The following is a 21,308-nucleotide window of genomic DNA, read 5'->3' as shown; positions in this document are numbered from 1 at the left end:
TAAAACTGCCTTTGTGTTTTCTAACATATGCCAAAGGCAAAAATGGAACTGGTCCAATCATTTCTGTCCGCAGATTGACAAAGCAAGAAAGCACGTCAACAAATCTGTTTCTGCTTTCCTCCGTGACTATGGTATGGGTTCCATTTACCACAACAACTTGCGTTACGACATGCAAGACATTTATAGAGGAGATGGTGTGCACTTCAATGATGAAGGGAACAGAGTCTTCCTCTTGAACCTTAGACTCTGCATCGGTACTTACTTGTAGGTACCACTAAAAAATCACTTCATAAACACAACGGCTCTTTTTAGAGCCCCCTAATATCTAAACACTTAAATCTGAATTTTATTTCTCTTTTTATTTTTTTTTCTACCGTACGCGTACGGTAAGCTTACCGTAAGCTTACCGTACGCGTACCCCGCGATTTTTAAAAAAAAATAATAAATGTTTTCTTTGAACTTTTCTGTCCTTCTTTGACCCCCTTACAAATGTTAGGGGGTCTGTAACTCTCCACCTTGCCCCCTTTTCAAGATATCACTCTTTTTTTTCTGAGTGAAACACACGAAATGGCGGCCGCCGCTTCCTGGTTTCGACCGATTCGAATGTTTACTAAGATCTAACAGCCAATCAGAATCGTGCTCGCGCACGCCACCGTACGCGTACGGTAAGCGCACTGTAAGCGCACGGTAAGCGCACGGTAAGCTGCCACAGATATATATATTGATTAAAAGGCTATTTTCTCAGATTCTACTGAACAGATTTACACCAAACCTACAAAAGGCACTTCCTTGACCTAGGGACTACCTCTCTGCCAAATTTCAAGTAATTCTGTTCAGCCGTTCGGGCTGTAGCCCTGTCTAAAGGTCCTATGGAAAAATGCATGGGAAAAACGCGTTTTGGGACCCCCCTTTTATCTCAGCCCCCGCTTGACGAATCCACCCGAGACTTTCAGGGTAGGAGCGGAGCGTAGCGCCCCACCTATTTTGAAAAATACGCGAGGATTTGTCGACCGGCGCCAAAGTTATTCAAAATAGAATGTTGCGGATTTCCTATGGAAACGTGGTCCTAACTATAACTACCTACTGGCGACCGCCAGTAGGTAATATTTATATATATATATATATATATATATATATATATATATATATATATATATTCACTGAAAAAAATAAAGGTTACAGGGAGGTTATAGTTAAGCTCAGATTTCACACATACAAAACCAATGCATTGTGCCTCCACAATGCACTGTTTATGACCTCACATATTACATCACTCACGACATGGCCATTGACATCACTGATAACATCTTAAACAACATCACTGATGTTTGTTTTTTGTCTGTAAATATATGTACATATATATACCCATGCTCATCTGCAAGCATTTAACTCAGTGATACATCTTGCAGGCTTGGCCTGTAAAATATTTTATAAAGTAAACCAAACCATTAATCAAGAAATTAGACTTATTTCTTCTTCACCCTATACCGAAAGTACACATTTGTCCCAACCAATGGTACCTCTTGTACAACATTCTGCACCAAAATATATATTTGGCTAAGCATTGCAACCTCAAACACATACCCTTATAAATATATATTTATATTGTCCCCAAACATCAACTGTGCACTTCAGCACAATAAGACAAACTCAAAGTCACACACATACACAAATAATGAGCTATACAGATCTATGGGAAAATTGAGGTGGCCACTTGTTGAATATGCAATATAAAAAAAGAATATTTGTTAATATCTAAATCCAAAATGGTCGCACACTGCTGACCTACCTGCGTGTTACCCCAAAGAACTGTGGTCCCTGTAGTCAGCGTCGGCGGATACACCTATGCTCGTGTCGTGAGTGCAAGTGTGAATAGCGTTAGCCATCCCTGGACACGTGTTTCGAGGTTGTTGCCTCTCGTCAGCAGGGAGTAGGAAAGAGTGCAGGGTTGCTGTGTAGGCTGCTAAAATCATTTTCAGGTATGTACCTCTCGTAGCAACGCAGGTGCGTGACCTAGAGCCCGTCGGCTCTCCCGGCTCAAGGAGCCACTAAATAACTAAATCCAAAATGGTCGCACACTGCTGACCTACCTGCGTGTTACCCCAAAGAACTGTGGTCCCTGTAGTCAGCGTCGGCGGATGCACCTATGCTCGTGTCGTGAGTGCAAGTGTGAATAGCGTTAGCCATCCCTGGACACGTGTTTCGAGGTTGTTGCCTCTTGTCAGCAGGGAGTAGGAAAGAGTGCAGGGTTGCTGTGTAGGCTGCTAAAATCATTATCAGGTATGTACCTCTCGTAGCAACGCAGGTGCGTGACCTAGAGCCCGTCGGCTCTCCCGGCTCAAGGAGCCACTAAATAACTAAATCCAAAATGGTCGCACACTGCTGACCTACCTGCGTGTTACCCCAAAGAACTGTGGTCCCTGTAGTCAGCGTCGGCGGATACACCTATGCTCGTGCCGTGAGTGCAAGTGTGAATAGCGTTAGCCATCCCTGGACACGTGTTTCGAGGTTGTTGCCTCTCGTCAGCAGGGAGTAGGAAAGAGTGCAGGGTTGCTGTGTAGGCTGCTAAAATCATTATCAGGTATGTACCTCTCGTAGCAACGCAGGTGCGTGACCTAGAGCCCGTCGGCTCTCCCGGCTCAAGGAGCCACTAAATAACTAAATTCAAAATGGTCGCACACTGCTGACCTACCTGCGTGTTACCCCAAAGAACTGTGGTCCCTGTAGTCAGCGTCGGTGGATACACCTATGCTCGTGTTGTGAGTGCAAGTGTGAATAGCGTTAGCCATCCCTGGACACGTGTTTCGAGGTTGTTGCCTCTCGTCAGCAGGGAGTAGGAAAGAGTGCAGGGTTGCTGTGTAGGCTGCTAAAATCATTATCAGGTATGTACCTCTCGTAGCAACGCAGGTGCGTGACCTAGAGCCCGTCGGCTCTCCCGGCTCAAGGAGCCACTAAATAACTAAATCCAAAATGGTCGCACACTGCTGACCTACCTGCGTGTTACCCCAAAGAACTGTGGTCCCTGTAGTCAGCGTCGGCGGATACACCTATGCTCGTGTCATGAGTGCAAGTGTGAATAGCGTTAGCCATCCCTGGACACGTGTTTCGAGGTTGTTGCCTCTCGTCAGCAGGGAGTAGGAAAGAGTGCAGGGTTGCTGTGTAGGCTGCTAAAATCATTATCAGGTATGTACCTCTCGTAGCAACGCAGGTGCGTGACCTAGAGCCTGTCGGCTCTCCCGGCTCAAGGAGCCACTAAATAACTAAATCCAAAATGGTCGCACATTGCTGACCTACCTGCGTGTTACCCCAAAGAACTGTGGTCCCTGTAGTCAGCGTCGGCGGATACACCTATGCTCGTGTCGTGAGTGCAAGTGTGAATAGCGTTAGCCATCCCTGGACACGTGTTTCGAGGTTGTTGCCTCTCGTCAGCAGGGAGTAGGAAAGAGTGCAGGGTTGCTGTGTAGGCTGCTAAAATCATTATCAGGTATGTACCTCTCGTAGCAACGCAGGTGCGTGACCTAGAGCCCGTCGGCTCTCCCGGCTCAAGGAGCCACTAAATAACTAAATCCAAAATGGTCGCACACTGCTGACCTACCAGCGTGTTACCCCAAAGAACTGTGGTCCCTGTAGTCAGCGTCGGCGGATACACCTATGCTCGTGTCGTGAGTGCAAGTGTGAATAGCGTTAGCCATCCCTGGACACATGTTTCGAGGTTGGTGCCTCTCGTCAGCAGGGAGTAGGAAAGAGTGCAGGGTTGCTGTGTAGGCTGCTAAAATCATTATCAGGTATGTACCTCTCGTAGCAACGCAGGTGCGTGACCTAGAGCCCGTCGGCTCTTCCGGCTCAAGGAGCCACTAAATAACTAAATCCAAAATGGTCGCACACTGCTGACCTACCTGCGTGTTACCCCAAAGAACTGTGGTCCCTATAGTCAGCGTCGGTGGATACACCTATGCTCGTGTCGTGAGTGCAAGTGTGAATAGCGTTAGCCATCCCTGGACACGTGTTTCGAGGTTGTTGCCTCTCGTCAGCAGGGAGTAGGAAAGAGTGCAGGGTTGCTGTGTAGGCTGCTAAAATCATTATCAGGTATGTACCTCTCGTAGCAACGCAGGTGCGTGACCTAGAGCCCGTCGGCTCTCCCGGCTCAAGGAGCCACTAAATAACTAAATACAAAATGGTCGCACACTGCTGACCTACCTGCGTGTTACCCCAAAGAACTGTGGTCCCTGTAGTCAGCGTCGGCGGATACACCTATGCTCGTGTCGTGAGTGCAAGTGTGAATAGCGTTAGCCATCCCTGGACACGTGTTTCGAGGTTGTTGCCTCTCGTCAGCAGGGAGTAGGAAAGAGTGCAGGGTTGCTGTGTAGGCTGCTAAAATCATTATCAGGTATGTACCTCTCGTAGCAACGCAGGTGCGTGACCTAGAGCCCGTCGGCTCTCCCGGCTCAAGGAGCCACTAAATAACTAAATCCAAAATGGTCGCACACTGCTGACCTACCTGCGTGTTACCCCAAAGAACTGTGGTCCCTGTAGTCAGCGTCGGCGGATACACCTATGCTCGTGTCGTGAGTGCAAGTGTGAATAGCGTTAGCCATCCCTGGACATGTGTTTCGAGGTTGTTGCCTCTCGTCAGCAGGGAGTAGGAAAGAGTGCAGGGTTGCTGTGTAGGCTGCTAAAATCATTATCAGGTATGTACCTCTCGTAGCAACGCAGGTGCGTGACCTAGAGTCCGTCGGCTCTCCCGGCTCAAGGAGCCACTAAATAACTAACTCCAAAATGGTCGCACACTGCTGACCTACCTGTGTGTTACCCCAAAGAACTGTGGTCCCTGTAGTCAGCGTCGGCAGATACACCTATGCTTGTGTCGTGAGTGCAAGTGTGAATAGCGTTAGCCATCCCTGGACATGTGTTTCGAGGTTTTCAGGTATGTACCTTGCTACGAGAGGTACATACCTGATAATGATTTTAGCAGCCTACACAGCAACCCTGCACTCTTTCCTACTCCCTGCTGACGAGAGGCAACAACCTCGAAACACGTGTCCAGGGATGGCACATGCTATTCACACTTGCACTCACGACACGAGCATAGGTGTACTCGCCGACGCTGACTACAGGGACCACAGTTCTTTGGGGTAACACGCAGGTAGGTCAGCAGTGTGCGACCATTTTGGATTAGTTATTTAGTGGCTCTTTGAGCCGGGAAGCCGACGGGCTTAGGTTACGCACCTGCGTTGCTACGAGAGGTACATACCTGATAATGATTTTAGCAGCCTACACAGCAACCCTGCACTCTTTCCTACTCCCTGCTGACGAGAGGCAACAACTTCGAAACACGTGTCCAGGGATGGCACACGCTATTCACACTTGCACTCACGACACGAGCATAGGTGTACTCGCCGACGCTGACTACAGGGACCACAGTTCTTTGGGGTAACACGCAGGTAGGTCAGCAGTGTGCGACCATTTTGGATTACTTATTTAGTGGCTCTTTGAGCCGGGAAGCCGACGGGCTTAGGTTACACACCTGCGTTGCTACGAGAGGTACATACCTGATAATGATTTTAGCAGCCTACACAGCAACCCTGCACTCTTTCCTACTCCCTGCTGACGAGAGGCAACAACCTCGAAACACGTGTCCAGGGATGGCACACGCTATTCACACTTGCACTCACGACACGAGCATAGGTGTACTCGCCGACGCTGACTACAGGGACCACAGTTCTTTGGGGCAACACGCAGGTAGGTCAGCAGTGTGCGACCATTTTCGATTAGTTATTTAGTGGCTCTTTGAGCCGGGAAGCCGACGGGCTTAGGTTACGCACCTGCGTTGCTACGAGAGGTACATACCTGATAATGATTTTAGCAGCCTACACAGCAACCCTGCACTCTTTCCTACTCCCTGCTGACGAGAGGCAACAACCTCGAAACACGTGTCCAGGGATGGCACACGCTATTCACACTTGCACTCACGACACGAGCATAGGTGTACTCGCCGACGCTGACTACAGGGACCACAGTTCTTTGGGGTAACACGCAAGTAGGTCAGCAGTGTGCGACCATTTTGGATTAGTTATTTAGTGGCTCTTTGAGCCGGGAAGCCGACGGGCTTAGGTTACGCACCTGCGTTGCTACGAGAGGTACATACCTGATAATGATTTTAGCAGCCTACACAGCAACCCTGCACTCTTTCCTACTCCCTGCTGACGAGAGGCAACAACCTCGAAACACGTGTCCAGGGATGGCACACGCTATTCACACTTGCACTCATGACACGAGCATAGGTGTACGCGCCGACGCTGACTACAGGGACCACAGTTCTTTGGGGTAACACGCAGGTAGGTCAGCAGTGTGCGACCATTTTGGATTAGTTATTTAGTGGCTCTTTGAGCCGGGAAGCCGACGGGCTTAGGTTACGCACCTGCGTTGCTACGAGAGGTACATACCTGATAATGATTTTAGCAGCCTACACAGCAACCCTGCACTCTTTCCTACTCCCTGCTGACGAGAGGCAACAACCTCGAAACACGTGTCCAGGGATGGCACACGCTATTCACACTTGCACTCACGACACGAGCATAGGTGTACTCGCCGACGCTGACTACAGGGACCACAGTTCTTTGGGGTAACACGCAGGTAGGTCAGCAGTGTGCGACCATTTTGGATTAGTTATTTAGTGGCTCTTTGAGCCGGGAAGCCGACGGGCTTAGGTTACGCACCTGCGTTGCTACGAGAGGTACATACCTGATAATGATTTTAGCAGCCTACACAGCAACCCTGCACTCTTTCCTACTCCCTGCTGACGAGAGGCAACAACCTCGAAACACGTGTCCAGGGATGCCACACGCTATTCACACTTGCACTCACGACACGACCATAGGTGTACTCGCCGATGCTAACTACAGGGACCACAGTTCTTTGGGGTAACACGCAGGTAGGTCAGCAGTGTGCGACCATTTTGGATTAGTTATTTAGTGGCTCTTTGAGTCGGGAAGCAGATGGGCTTAGGTTACGCACCTGCGTTGCTACGAGAGGTACATACCTGATAATGATTTTAGCAGCCTACGCAGCAACCCTGCACTCTTTCCTACTCCCTGCTGATGAGAGGCAACAACCTCGATACACGTGTCCAGGGATGGCACACGCTATTCACACTTGCACTCACGACACGAGCATAGGTGTACTCGCCGACGCTGACTACAGGGACCACAGTTCTTTGGGGTAACACGCATGTAGGTCAGCAGTGTGCGACCATTTTGGATTAGTTATTTAGTGGCTCTTTGAGCCGGGAAGCCGATGGGCTTAGGTTACGCACCTGCATTGCTACGAGAGGTACATACCTGATAATGATTTTAGCAGCCTACACAGCAACCCTGCACTCTTTCCTACTCCCTGCTGACGAGAGGCAACAACCTCGAAACACGTGTCCAGGGATGGCACACGCTATTCACACTTGCACTCACGACACGAGCATAGGTGTACTCGCCGACGCTGACTACAGGGACCACAGTTCTTTGGGGTAACACGCAGGTAGGTCAGCAGTGTGCGACCATTTTGGATTAGTTATTTAGTGGCTCTTTGAGCCGGGAAGCCGACGGGCTTAGGTTACGCACCTGCGTTGCTACGAGAGGTACATACCTGATAATGATTTTAGCAGCCTACACAGCAACCCTGCACTCTTTCCTACTCCCTGCTGACGAGAGGCAACAACCTCGAAACACGTGTCCAGGGATGGCACACGCTATTCACACTTGCACTCACGACACGAGCATAGGTGTACTCGCCGACGCTGACTACAGGGACCACAGTTCTTTGGGGTAACACGCAGGTAGGTCAGCAGTGTGCGACCATTTTGGATTAGTTATTTAGTGGCTCTTTGAGCCGGGAAGCAAACGGGCTTAGGTTACGCACCTGCGTTGCTACGAGAGGTACATACCTGATAATGATTTTAGCAGCCTACACAGCAACCCTGCACTCTTTCCTACTCCCTGCTGACGAGAGGCAACAACCTCGAAACACGTGTCCAGGGATGGCACACGCTATTCACACTTGCACTCATGACACGAGCATAGGTGTACTCGCCGACGCTGACTACAGGGACCACAGTTCTTTGGGGTAACACGCAGGTAGGTCAGCAGTGTGCGACCATTTTGGATTAGTTATTTAGTGGCTCTTTGAGCCGGGAAGCCGACGGGCTTAGGTTATGCACCTGCGTTGCTACGAGAGGTACATACCTGATAATGATTTTAGCAGCCTACGCAGCAACCCTGCACTCTTTCCTACTCCCTGCTGATGAGAGGCAACAACCTCGAAACACGTGTCCAGGGATGGCACACGCTATTCACACTTGCACTCACGACACGAGCATAGGTGTACTCGCCGACGCTGACTACAGGGACCACAGTTCTTTGGGGTAACACGCAGGTAGGTCAGCAGTGTGCGACCATTTTGGATTAGTTATTTAGTGGCTCTTTGAGCCGGGAAGCCGACGGACTTAGGTTACGCACCTGCGTTGCTACGAGAGGTACATACCTGGTAATGATTTTAGCAGCCTACACAGCAACCCTGCACTCTTTCCTACTCCCTGCTGACGAGAGGCAACAACCTCGAAACACGTGTCCAGGGATGGCACACGCTATTCACACTTGCACTCACGACACGAGCATAGGTGTACTCGCCGACGCTGACTACAGGGACCACAGTTCTTTGGGGTAACACGCAGGTAGGTCAGCAGTGTGCGACCATTTTGGATTAGTTATTTAGTGGCTCTTTGAGCCGGGAAGCCGACGGGCTTAGGTTATGCACCTGCGTTGCTACGAGAGGTACATACCTGATAATGATTTTAGCAGCCTACACAGCAACCCTGCACTCTTTCCTACTCCCTGCTGACGAGAGGCAACAACCTCGAAACACGTGTCCAGGGATGGCACACGCTATTCACACTTGCACTTACGACACGAGCATAGGTGTACTCGCCGACGCTGACTACAGGGACCACAGTTCTTTGGGGTAACACGCAGGTAGGTCAGCAGTGTGCGACCATTTTGGATTAGTTATTTAGTGGCTCTTTGAGCCGGGAAGCCGACGGGCTTAGGTTACGCACCTGCGTTGCTACGAGAGGTACATACCTGATAATGATTTTAGCAGCCTACGCAGCAACCCTGCACTCTTTCCTACTCCCTGCTGATGAGAGGCAACAACCTCGAAACACGTGTCCAGGGATGGCACACGCTATTCACACTTGCACTCATGACACGAGCATAGGTGTACTCGCCGACGCTGACTACAGGGACCACAGTTCTTTGGGGTAACACGCAGGTAGGTCAGCAGTGTGCGACCATTTTGGATTAGTTATTTAGTGGCTCTTTGAGCCGGGAAGCCGACGGGCTTAGGTTACGCACCTGCGTTGCTACGAGAGGTACATACCTGGTAATGATTTTAGCAGCCTACACAGCAACCCTGCACTCTTTCCTACTCCCTGCTGACGAGAGGCAACAACCTCGAAACACGTGTCCAGGGATGGCACACGCTATTCACACTTGCACTCACGACACGAGCATAGGTGTACTCGCCGACGCTGACTACAGGGACCACAGTTCTTTGGGGTAACACGCAGGTAGGTCAGCAGTGTGCGACCATTTTGGATTTAGTTATTTAGTGGCTCCTTGAGCCGGAAGAGCCGACGGGCTCTACGTCACGCACCTGCGTTGCTACGAGAGGTACAAACCTGATAATGATTTTAGCAGCCTACAAAGCAACCCTGCACTCTTTCCTACTCCCTGCTGACGAGAGGCAACAACCTCGAAACACGTGTCCAGGGATGGCACACGCTATTCACACTTGCACTTACGACACGAGCATAGGTGTACTCGCCGACGCTGACTACAGGGACCACAGTTCTTTGGGGTAACACGCAGGTAGGTCAGCAGTGTGCGACCATTTTGGATTAGTTATTTAGTGGCTCTTTGAACCGGGAAGCCGACGGGCTTAGGTTACGCACCTGCGTTGCTACGAGAGGTACATACCTGATAATGATTTTAGCAGCCTACGCAGCAACCCTGCACTCTTTCCTACTCCCTGCTGATGAGAGGCAACAACCTCGAAACACGTGTCCAGGGATGGCACACGCTATTCACACTTGCACTCATGACACGAGCATAGGTGTACTCGCCGACGCTGACTACAGGGACCACAGTTCTTTGGGGTAACACGCAGGTAGGTCAGCAGTGTGCGACCATTTTGGATTAGTTATTTAGTGGCTCTTTGAGCCGGGAAGCCGACGGGCTTAGGTTACGCACCTGCGTTGCTCCGAGAGGTACATACCTGGTAATGATTTTAGCAGCCTACACAGCAACCCTGCACTCTTTCCTACTCCCTGCTGACGAGAGGCAACAACCTCGAAACACGTGTCCAGGGATGGCACACGCTATTCACACTTGCACTCACGACACGAGCATAGGTGTACTCGCCGACGCTGACTACAGGGACCACAGTTCTTTGGGGTAACACGCAGGTAGGTCAGCAGTGTGCGACCATTTTGGATTTAGTTATTTAGTGGCTCCTTGAGCCGGAAGAGCCGACGGGCTCTACGTCACGCACCTGCGTTGCTACGAGAGGTACATACCTGATAATGATTTTAGCAGCCTACACAGCAACCCTGCACTCTTTCCTACTCCCTGCTGACGAGAGGCAACAACCTCGAAACACGTGTCCAGGGATGGCTAACGCTATTCACACTTGCACTCACGACACGAGCATAGGTGTATCCGCCGACGCTGACTACAGGGACCACAGTTCTTTGGGGTAACACGCAGGTAGGTCAGCAGTGTGCGACCATTTTGGATTTAGTTATTTAGTGGCTCCTTGAGCCGGGAGAGCCGACGGGCTCTAGGTCACGCACCTGCGCTGCTACGAGAGGTACATACCTGGTAATGATTTTAGCAGCCTACACAGCAACCCTGCACTCTTTCCTACTCCCTGCTGACGAGAGGCAACAACCTCGAAACACGTGTCCAGGGATGGCACACGCTATTCACACTTGCACTTACGACACGAGCATAGGTGTACTCGCCGACGCTGACTACAGGGACCACAGTTCTTTGGGGTAACACGCAGGTAGGTCAGCAGTGTGCGACCATTTTGGATTAGTTATTTAGTGGCTCTTTGAGCCGGGAAGCCGACGGGCTTAGGTTACGCACCTGCGTTGCTACGAGAGGTACATACCTGATAATGATTTTAGCAGCCTACGCAGCAACCCTGCACTCTTTCCTACTCCCTGCTGATGAGAGGCAACAACCTCGAAACACGTGTCCAGGGATGGCACACGCTATTCACACTTGCACTCATGACACGAGCATAGGTGTACTCGCCGACGCTGACTACAGGGACCACAGTTCTTTGGGGTAACACGCAGGTTGGTCAGCAGTGTGCGACCATTTTGGATTAGTTATTTAGTGGCTCTTTGAGCCGGGAAGCCGACGGGCTTAGGTTACGCACCTGCGTTGCTACGAGAGGTACATACCTGGTAATGATTTTAGCAGCCTACACAGCAACCCTGCACTCTTTCCTACTCCCTGCTGACGAGAGGCAACAACCTCGAAACACGTGTCCAGGGATGGCACACGCTATTCACACTTGCACTCACGACACGAGCATAGGTGTACTCGCCGACGCTGACTACAGGGACCACAGTTCTTTGGGGTAACACGCAGGTAGGTCAGCAGTGTGCGACCATTTTGGATTAGTTATTTAGTGGCTCTTTGAGCCGGGAAGCCGACGGGCTTAGGTTACGCACCTGCGTTGCTACGAGAGGTACATACCTGATAATGATTTTAGCAGCCTACACAGCAACCCTGCACTCTTTCCTACTCCCTGCTGACGAGAGGCAACAACCTCGAAACACGTGTCCAGGGATGGCACACGCTATTCACACTTGCACTTACGACACGAGCATAGGTGTATTCGCCGACGCTGACTACAGGGACCACAGTTCTTTGGGGTAACACGCAGGTAGGTCAGCAGTGTGCGACCATTTTGGATTAGTTATTTAGTGGCTCTTTGAGCCGGGAAGCCGACGGGCTTAGGTTACGCACCTGCGTTGCTACGAGAGGTACATACCTGGTAATGATTTTAGCAGCCTACACAGCAACCCTGCACTCTTTCCTACTCCCTGCTGACGAGAGGCAACAACCTCGAAACACGTGTCCAGGGATGGCACACGCTATTCACACTTGCACCCACGACACGAGCATAGGTGTACTCGCCGACGCTGACTACAGGGACCACAGCTCTTTGGGGTAACACGCAGGTAGGTCAGCAGTGTGCAACCATTTTGGATTAGTTATTTAGTGGCTCTTTGAGCCGGGAAGCCGACGGGCTTAGGTTACGCACCTGCGTTGCTACGAGAGGTACATACCTGATAATGATTTTAGCAGCCTACACAGCAACCCTGCACTCTTTCCTACTCCCTGCTGACGAGAGGCAACAACCTCGAAACACGTGTCCAGGGATGGCACACGCTATTCACACTTGCACTCACGACACGAGCATAGGTGTACTCGCCGACGCTGACTACAGGGACCACAGTTCTTTGGGGTAACACGCAGGTAGGTCAGCAGTGTGCGACCATTTTGGATTAGTTATTTAGTGGCTCTTTGAGCCGGGAAGCCGACGGGCTTAGGTTACCCACCTGCGTTGCTACGAGAGGTACATACCATTTAATGATTTTAGCAGCCTACACAGCAACCCTGCACTCTTTCCTACTCCCTGCTGACGAGAGGCAACAACCTCGAAACATGTGTCCAGGGATGGCACACGCTATTCACACTTGCACTCACGACACGAGCATAGGTGTACTCGCCGACGCTGACTACAGGGACCACAGTTCTTTGGGGTAACACGCAGGTAGGTCAGCAGTGTGCGACCATTTTGGATTAGTTATTTAGTGGCTCTTTGAGCCGGGAAGCCGACGGGCTTAGGTTACGCACCTGCGTTGCTACGAGAGGTACATACCTGGTAATGATTTTAGCAGCCTACACAGCAACCCTGCACTCTTTCCTACTCCCTGCTGACGAGAGGCAACAACCTCGAAACACGTGTCCAGGGATGGCACACGCTATTCACACTTGCACTCACGACACGAGCATAGGTGTACTCGCCGACGCTGACTACAGGGACCACAGTTCTTTGGGGTAACACGCAGGTAGGTCAGCAGTGTGCGACCATTTTGGATTTAGTTATTTAGTGGCTCCTTGAGCCGGAAGAGCCGACGGGCTCTACGTCACGCACCTGCGTTGCTACGAGAGGTACAAACCTGATAATGATTTTAGCAGCCTACAAAGCAACCCTGCACTCTTTCCTACTCCCTGCTGACGAGAGGCAACAACCTCGAAACACGTGTCCAGGGATGGCACACGCTATTCACACTTGCACTTACGACACGAGCATAGGTGTACTCGCCGACGCTGACTACAGGGACCACAGTTCTTTGGGGTAACACGCAGGTAGGTCAGCAGTGTGCGACCATTTTGGATTAGTTATTTAGTGGCTCTTTGAACCGGGAAGCCGACGGGCTTAGGTTACGCACCTGCGTTGCTACGAGAGGTACATACCTGATAATGATTTTAGCAGCCTACGCAGCAACCCTGCACTCTTTCCTACTCCCTGCTGATGAGAGGCAACAACCTCGAAACACGTGTCCAGGGATGGCACACGCTATTCACACTTGCACTCATGACACGAGCATAGGTGTACTCGCCGACGCTGACTACAGGGACCACAGTTCTTTGGGGTAACACGCAGGTAGGTCAGCAGTGTGCGACCATTTTGGATTAGTTATTTAGTGGCTCTTTGAGCCGGGAAGCCGACGGGCTTAGGTTACGCACCTGCGTTGCTCCGAGAGGTACATACCTGGTAATGATTTTAGCAGCCTACACAGCAACCCTGCACTCTTTCCTACTCCCTGCTGACGAGAGGCAACAACCTCGAAACACGTGTCCAGGGATGGCACACGCTATTCACACTTGCACTCACGACACGCGCATAGGTGTACTCGCCGACGCTGACTACAGGGACCACAGTTCTTTGGGGTAACACGCAGGTAGGTCAGCAGTGTGCGACCATTTTGGATTTAGTTATTTAGTGGCTCCTTGAGCCGGAAGAGCCGACGGGCTCTACGTCACGCACCTGCGTTGCTACGAGAGGTACATACCTGATAATGATTTTAGCAGCCTACACAGCAACCCTGCACTCTTTCCTACTCCCTGCTGACGAGAGGCAACAACCTCGAAACACGTGTCCAGGGATGGCTAACGCTATTCACACTTGCACTCACGACACGAGCATAGGTGTATCCGCCGACGCTGACTACAGGGACCACAGTTCTTTGGGGTAACACGCAGGTAGGTCAGCAGTGTGCGACCATTTTGGATTTAGTTATTTAGTGGCTCCTTGAGCCGGGAGAGCCGACGGGCTCTAGGTCACGCACCTGCGCTGCTACGAGAGGTACATACCTGGTAATGATTTTAGCAGCCTACACAGCAACCCTGCACTCTTTCCTACTCCCTGCTGACGAGAGGCAACAACCTCGAAACACGTGTCCAGGGATGGCACACGCTATTCACACTTGCACTTACGACACGAGCATAGGTGTACTCGCCGACGCTGACTACAGGGACCACAGTTCTTTGGGGTAACACGCAGGTAGGTCAGCAGTGTGCGACCATTTTGGATTAGTTATTTAGTGGCTCTTTGAGCCGGGAAGCCGACGGGCTTAGGTTACGCACCTGCGTTGCTACGAGAGGTACATACCTGATAATGATTTTAGCAGCCTACGCAGCAACCCTGCACTCTTTCCTACTCCCTGCTGATGAGAGGCAACAACCTCGAAACACGTGTCCAGGGATGGCACACGCTATTCACACTTGCACTCATGACACGAGCATAGGTGTACTCGCCGACGCTGACTACAGGGACCACAGTTCTTTGGGGTAACACGCAGGTTGGTCAGCAGTGTGCGACCATTTTGGATTAGTTATTTAGTGGCTCTTTGAGCCGGGAAGCCGACGGGCTTAGGTTACGCACCTGCGTTGCTACGAGAGGTACATACCTGGTAATGATTTTAGCAGCCTACACAGCAACCCTGCACTCTTTCCTACTCCCTGCTGACGAGAGGCAACAACCTCGAAACACGTGTCCAGGGATGGCACACGCTATTCACACTTGCACTCACGACACGAGCATAGGTGTACTCGCCGACGCTGACTACAGGGACCACAGTTCTTTGGGGTAACACGCAGGTAGGTCAGCAGTGTGCGACCATTTTGGATTAGTTATTTAGTGGCTCTTTGAGCCGGGAAGCCGACGGGCTTAGGTTACGCACCTGCGTTGCTACGAGAGGTACATACCTGATAATGATTTTAGCAGCCTACACAGCAACCCTGCACTCTTTCCTACTCCCTGCTGACGAGAGGCAACAACCTCGAAACACGTGTCCAGGGATGGCACACGCTATTCACACTTGCACTTACGACACGAGCATAGGTGTATTCGCCGACGCTGACTACAGGGACCACAGTTCTTTGGGGTAACACGCAGGTAGGTCAGCAGTGTGCGACCATTTTGGATTAGTTATTTAGTGGCTCTTTGAGCCGGGAAGCCGACGGGCTTAGGTTACGCACCTGCGTTGCTACGAGAGGTACATACCTGGTAATGATTTTAGCAGCCTACACAGCAACCCTGCACTCTTTCCTACTCCCTGCTGACGAGAGGCAACAACCTCGAAACACGTGTCCAGGGATGGCACACGCTATTCACACTTGCACCCACGACACGAGCATAGGTGTACTCGCCGACGCTGACTACAGGGACCACAGCTCTTTGGGGTAACACGCAGGTAGGTCAGCAGTGTGCAACCATTTTGGATTAGTTATTTAGTGGCTCTTTGAGCCGGGAAGCCGACGGGCTTAGGTTACGCACCTGCGTTGCTACGAGAGGTACATACCTGATAATGATTTTAGCAGCCTACACAGCAACCCTGCACTCTTTCCTACTCCCTGCTGACGAGAGGCAACAACCTCGAAACACGTGTCCAGGGATGGCACACGCTATTCACACTTGCACTCACGACACGAGCATAGGTGTACTCGCCGACGCTGACTACAGGGACCACAGTTCTTTGGGGTAACACGCAGGTAGGTCAGCAGTGTGCGACCATTTTGGATTAGTTATTTAGTGGCTCTTTGAGCCGGGAAGCCGACGGGCTTAGGTTACCCACCTGCGTTGCTACGAGAGGTACATACCATTTAATGATTTTAGCAGCCTACACAGCAACCCTGCACTCTTTCCTACTCCCTGCTGACGAGAGGCAACAACCTCGAAACATGTGTCCAGGGATGGCACACGCTATTCACACTTGCACTCACGACACGAGCATAGGTGTACTCGCCGACGCTGACTACAGGGACCACAGTTCTTTGGGGTAACACGCAGGTAGGTCAGCAGTGTGCGACCATTTTGGATTAGTTATTTAGTGGCTCTTTGAGCCGGGAAGCCGACGGGCTTAGGTTACGCACCTGCGTTGCTACGAGAGGTACATACCTGATAATGATTTTAGCAGCCTACACAGCAACCCTGCACTCTTTCCTACTCCCTGCTGACGAGAGGCAACAACCTCGAAACACGTGTCCAGGGATGGCACACGCTATTCACACTTGCACTCACGACACGAGCATAGGTGTACTCGCCGACGCTGACTACAAGGACCACAGTTCTTTGGGGTAACACGCAGGTAGGTCAGCAGTGTGCGATCATTTTGGATTAGTTATTTAGTGGCTCTTTGAGCCGGGAAGCCGACGGGCTTAGGTTACGCACCTGCGTTGCTACGAGAGGTACATACCTGATAATGATTTTAGCAGCCTACACAGCAACCCTGCACTCTTTCCTACTCCCTGCTGACGAGAGGCAACAACCTCGAAACACGTGTCCAGGGATGGCACACGCTATTCACACTTGCACTCACGACACGAGCATAGGTGTACTCGCCGACGCTGACTACAGGGACCACAGTTCTTTGGGGTAACACGCAGGTAGGTCAGCAGTGTGCGACCATTTTGGATTAGTTATGTAGTGGCTCTTTGAGCCGGAAAGCCGACGGGCTTAGGTTACGCACCTGCGTTGCTACGAGAGGTACATACCTGATAATGATTTTAGCAGCCTACACAGCAACCCTGCACTCTTTCCTACTCCCTGCTGACGAGAGGCAACAACCTCGAAACACGTGTCCAGGGATGGCTAACGCTATTCACACTTGCACTCACGACACGAGCATAGGTGTATCCGCCGACGCTGACTACAGGGACCACAGTTCTTTGGGGTAACACGCAGGTAGGTCAGCAGTGTGCGACCATTTTGAATTTAGTTATTTAGTGGCTCCTTGAGCCGGGAGAGCCGACGGGCTCTAGGTCACGCACCTGCGTTGCTACGAGAGGTACATACCTGATAATGATTTTAGCAGCCTACACAGCAACCCTGCACTCTTTCCTACTCCCTGCTGACGAAAGGCAACAACCTCGAAACACGTGTCCAGGGATGGCACACGCTATTCACACTTGCACTCACGACACGAGCATAGGTGTACTCGCCGATGCTGACTACAGGGACCACAGTTCTTTGGGGTAACACGCAGGTAGGTCAGCAGTGTGCGACCATTTTGGATTCGTTATTTAGTGGCTCTTTGAGCCGGGAAGCCGACGGGCTTAGGTTACGCACCTGCGTTGCTATGAGAGGTACATACCTGATAATGATTTTAGCAGCCTACACAGCAACCCTGCACTCTTTCCTACTCCCTGCTGACGAGAGGCAACAACCTCGAAACACGTGTCCAGGGATGGCACACGCTATTCACACTTGCACTCGCGACACGAGCATAGGTGTACTCGCCGACGCTGACTACAGGGACCACAGTTCTTTGGGGTAACACGCAGGTAGGTCAGCAGTGTGCGACCATTTTGGATTAGTTATTTAGTGGCTCTTTGAGCCGGGAAGCCGACGGGCTTAGGTTACGCACCTGCGTTGCTACGAGAGGTACATACCTGATAATGATTTTAGCAGCCTACACAGCAACCCTGCACTCTTTCCTACTCCCTGCTGACGAGAGGCAACAACCTCGAAACACGTGTCCAGGGATGGCACACGCTATTCACACTTGCACTCACGACACGAGCATAGGTGTACTCGCCGACGCTGACTACAGGGACCACAGTTCTTTGGGGTAACACGCAGGTAGGTCAGCAGTGTGCGATCATTTTGGATTAGATATTTAGTGGCTCTTTGAGCCGGGAAGCCGACGGGCTTAGGTTACGCACCTGCGTTGCTACGAGAGGTACATACCTGATAATGATTTTAGCAGCCTACACAGCAACCCTGCACTCTTTCCTACTCCCTGCTGACGAGAGGCAACAACCTCGAAACACGTGTCCAGGGATGGCACACGCTATTCACACTTGCACTCACGACACGAGCATAGGTGTACTCGCCGACGCTGACTACAGGGACCACAGTTCTTTGGGGTAACACGCAGGTAGGTCAGCAGTGTGCGACCATTTTGGATTAGTTATTTAGTGGCTCTTTGAGCCGGGAAGCCGACGGGCTTAGGTTACGCACCTGCGGTGCTACGAGAGGTACATACCTGATAATGATTTTAGCAGCCTACACAGCAACCCTGCACTCTTTCCTACTCCCTGCTGACGAGAGGCAACAACCTCGAAACACGTGTCCAGGGATGGCACACGCTATTCACACTTGCACTCATGACACGAGCATAGGTGTACTCGCCGACGCTGACTACACGGACCACAGTTTTTTGGGGTAACACGCAGGTAGGTCAGCAGTGTGCGATCATTTTGGATTAGATATTTAGTGGCTCTTTGAGCCGGGAAGCCGACGGGCTTAGGTTACGCACCTGCGTTGCTACGAGAGGTACATACCTGATAATGATTTTAGCAGCCTACACAGCAACCCTGCACTCTTTCCTACTCCCTGCTGACGAGAGGCAACAACCTCGAAACACGTGTCCAGGGATGGCACACGCTATTCACACTTGCACTCACGACACGAGTATAGGTGTACTCGCCGACGCTGACTACAGGGACCACAGTTCTTTGGGGTAACACGCAGGTAGGTCAGCAGTGTGCGACCATTTTGGATTAGTTATTTAGTGGCTCTTTGAGCCGGGAAGCCGACGGGCTTAGGTTACGCACCTGCGTTGCTACGAGAGGTACATACCTGATAATGATTTTAGCAGCCTACACAGCAACCCTGCACTCTTTCCTACTCCCTGCTGACGAGAGGCAACAACCTCGAAACACGTGTCCAGGGATGGCACACACTATTCACACTTGCACTCACGACACGAGCATAGGTGTACTCGCCGACGCTGACTACAGGGACCACAGTTCTTTGGGGTAACACGCAGGTAGGTCAGCAGTGTGCGACCATTTTGGATTAGTTATTTAGTGGCTCTTTGAGCCGGGAAGCCGACGGGCTTAGGGTACGCACCTGCGTTGCTACGAGAGGTACATACCTGATAATGATTTTAGCAGCCTACACAGCAACCCTGCACTCTTTCCTACTCCCTGCTGACAAGAGGCAACAACCTCGAAACACGTGTCCAGGGATGGCACACGCTATTCACACTTGCACTCACGACACGAGCATAGGTGTACTCGCCGACGCTGACTACAGGGACCACAGTTCTTTGGGGTAACACGCAGGTAGGTCAGCAGTGTGCGACCATTTTGGATTAGTTATTTAGTGGCTCTTTGAGCCGGGAAGCCGACGGGCTTAGGTTACGCACCTGCGTTGCTACGAGAGGTACATACCTGATAATGATTTTAGCAGCCTACACAGCAACCCTGCACTCTTTCCTACTCCCTGCTGACGAGAGGCAACAACCTCGAAACACGTGTCCAGGGATGGCACACGCTATTCACACTTGCACTCACGACACAAGCATAGGTGTACTCGCCGACGCTGACTACAGGGACCACATTTCTTTGGGGTAACACGCAGGTAGGTCAGCAGTGTGCGACCATTTTGGATTAGTTATTTAGTGGCTCTTTGAGCCGGGAAGCCAACGGGCTTAGGTTACGCACCTGCGTTGCTACGAGAGGTACATACCTGATAATGATTTTAGCAGCCTACACAGCAACCCTGCACTCTTTCCTACTCCCTGCTGACGAGAGGCAACAACCTCGAAACACGTGTCCAGGGATGGCACACGCTCTTCACACTTGCACTCACGACACGAGCATAGGTGTACTCGCCGACGCTGACTACAGGGACCACAGTTCTTTGGGGTAACACGCAGGTAGGTCAGCAGTGTGCGACCATTTTGGATTAGTTATTTAGTGGCTCTTTGAGCCGGGAAGCCGACGGGCTTAGGTTACGCACCTGCGTTGCTACGAGAGGTACATACCTGATAATGATTTTAGCAGCCTACACAGCAACCCTGCACTCTTTCCTACTCCCTCCTCGAAACACGTGTCCAGGGATGGCACACGCTATTCACACTTGCACTCACGACACGAGCATAGGTGTACTCGCCGACGCTGACTACAGGGACCACAGTTCTTTGGGGTAACACGCAGGTAGGTCAGCAGTGTGCGACCATTTTGGATTAACATTTGTTAATATGTCCCTAAGCAACTAACATTCAATGTAATTACGTGCTAAAGGTTAATGCCTGTTTCGCCACATCAAGAACCCTAATGGATACTCAGACACTGCAAAGTGCAGCAAGTTCATACTACTCATTGAAATGCTCGATGAAACACTCATAGCATAACCTATCAACATATACTAAACAGGGTTCCTTATTTTAAAAATCACTATAGAAACATAACCTACTGTCAACATGGCCCTAAAAACAAGCTTTGCTCTTCACTGAAGTTGACAGTCATCCAATTAAAACTCAGATCCTCTGAAACTAAAATGAATTAATGTATGATTTTCATGTTGTCTGACTACATTTGCACAGTTCTCAGGCTAATTAAGGTCTTAAAAATACATTTGTTTTTAATCATGTGCTTGATCTGGCCCTTATGTGTAGTGAACGTTATATCCAGGTGTTTAAAAGGACCTGTCTAGTCCTCCTGCAAAGGAGAACACCGAATAATCATTATAATATGCATGACAACTCATGGCAGTAGTGGTCTCCCAGCTCTGGCTCTACACTTGAATGGATCATTTAACTAATTGCCAACTGCAGTGAATGAGTCTTTTCTTGAGGAATTTGAATAATTATCACACAAAGT

Source organism: Triturus cristatus, chromosome 8, assembly GCF_964204655.1.
Source record: "Triturus cristatus chromosome 8, aTriCri1.1, whole genome shotgun sequence".
Taxonomy (NCBI): domain Eukaryota; kingdom Metazoa; phylum Chordata; class Amphibia; order Caudata; family Salamandridae; genus Triturus; species Triturus cristatus.
Note: the sequence above shows the minus strand (reverse complement) of the source record.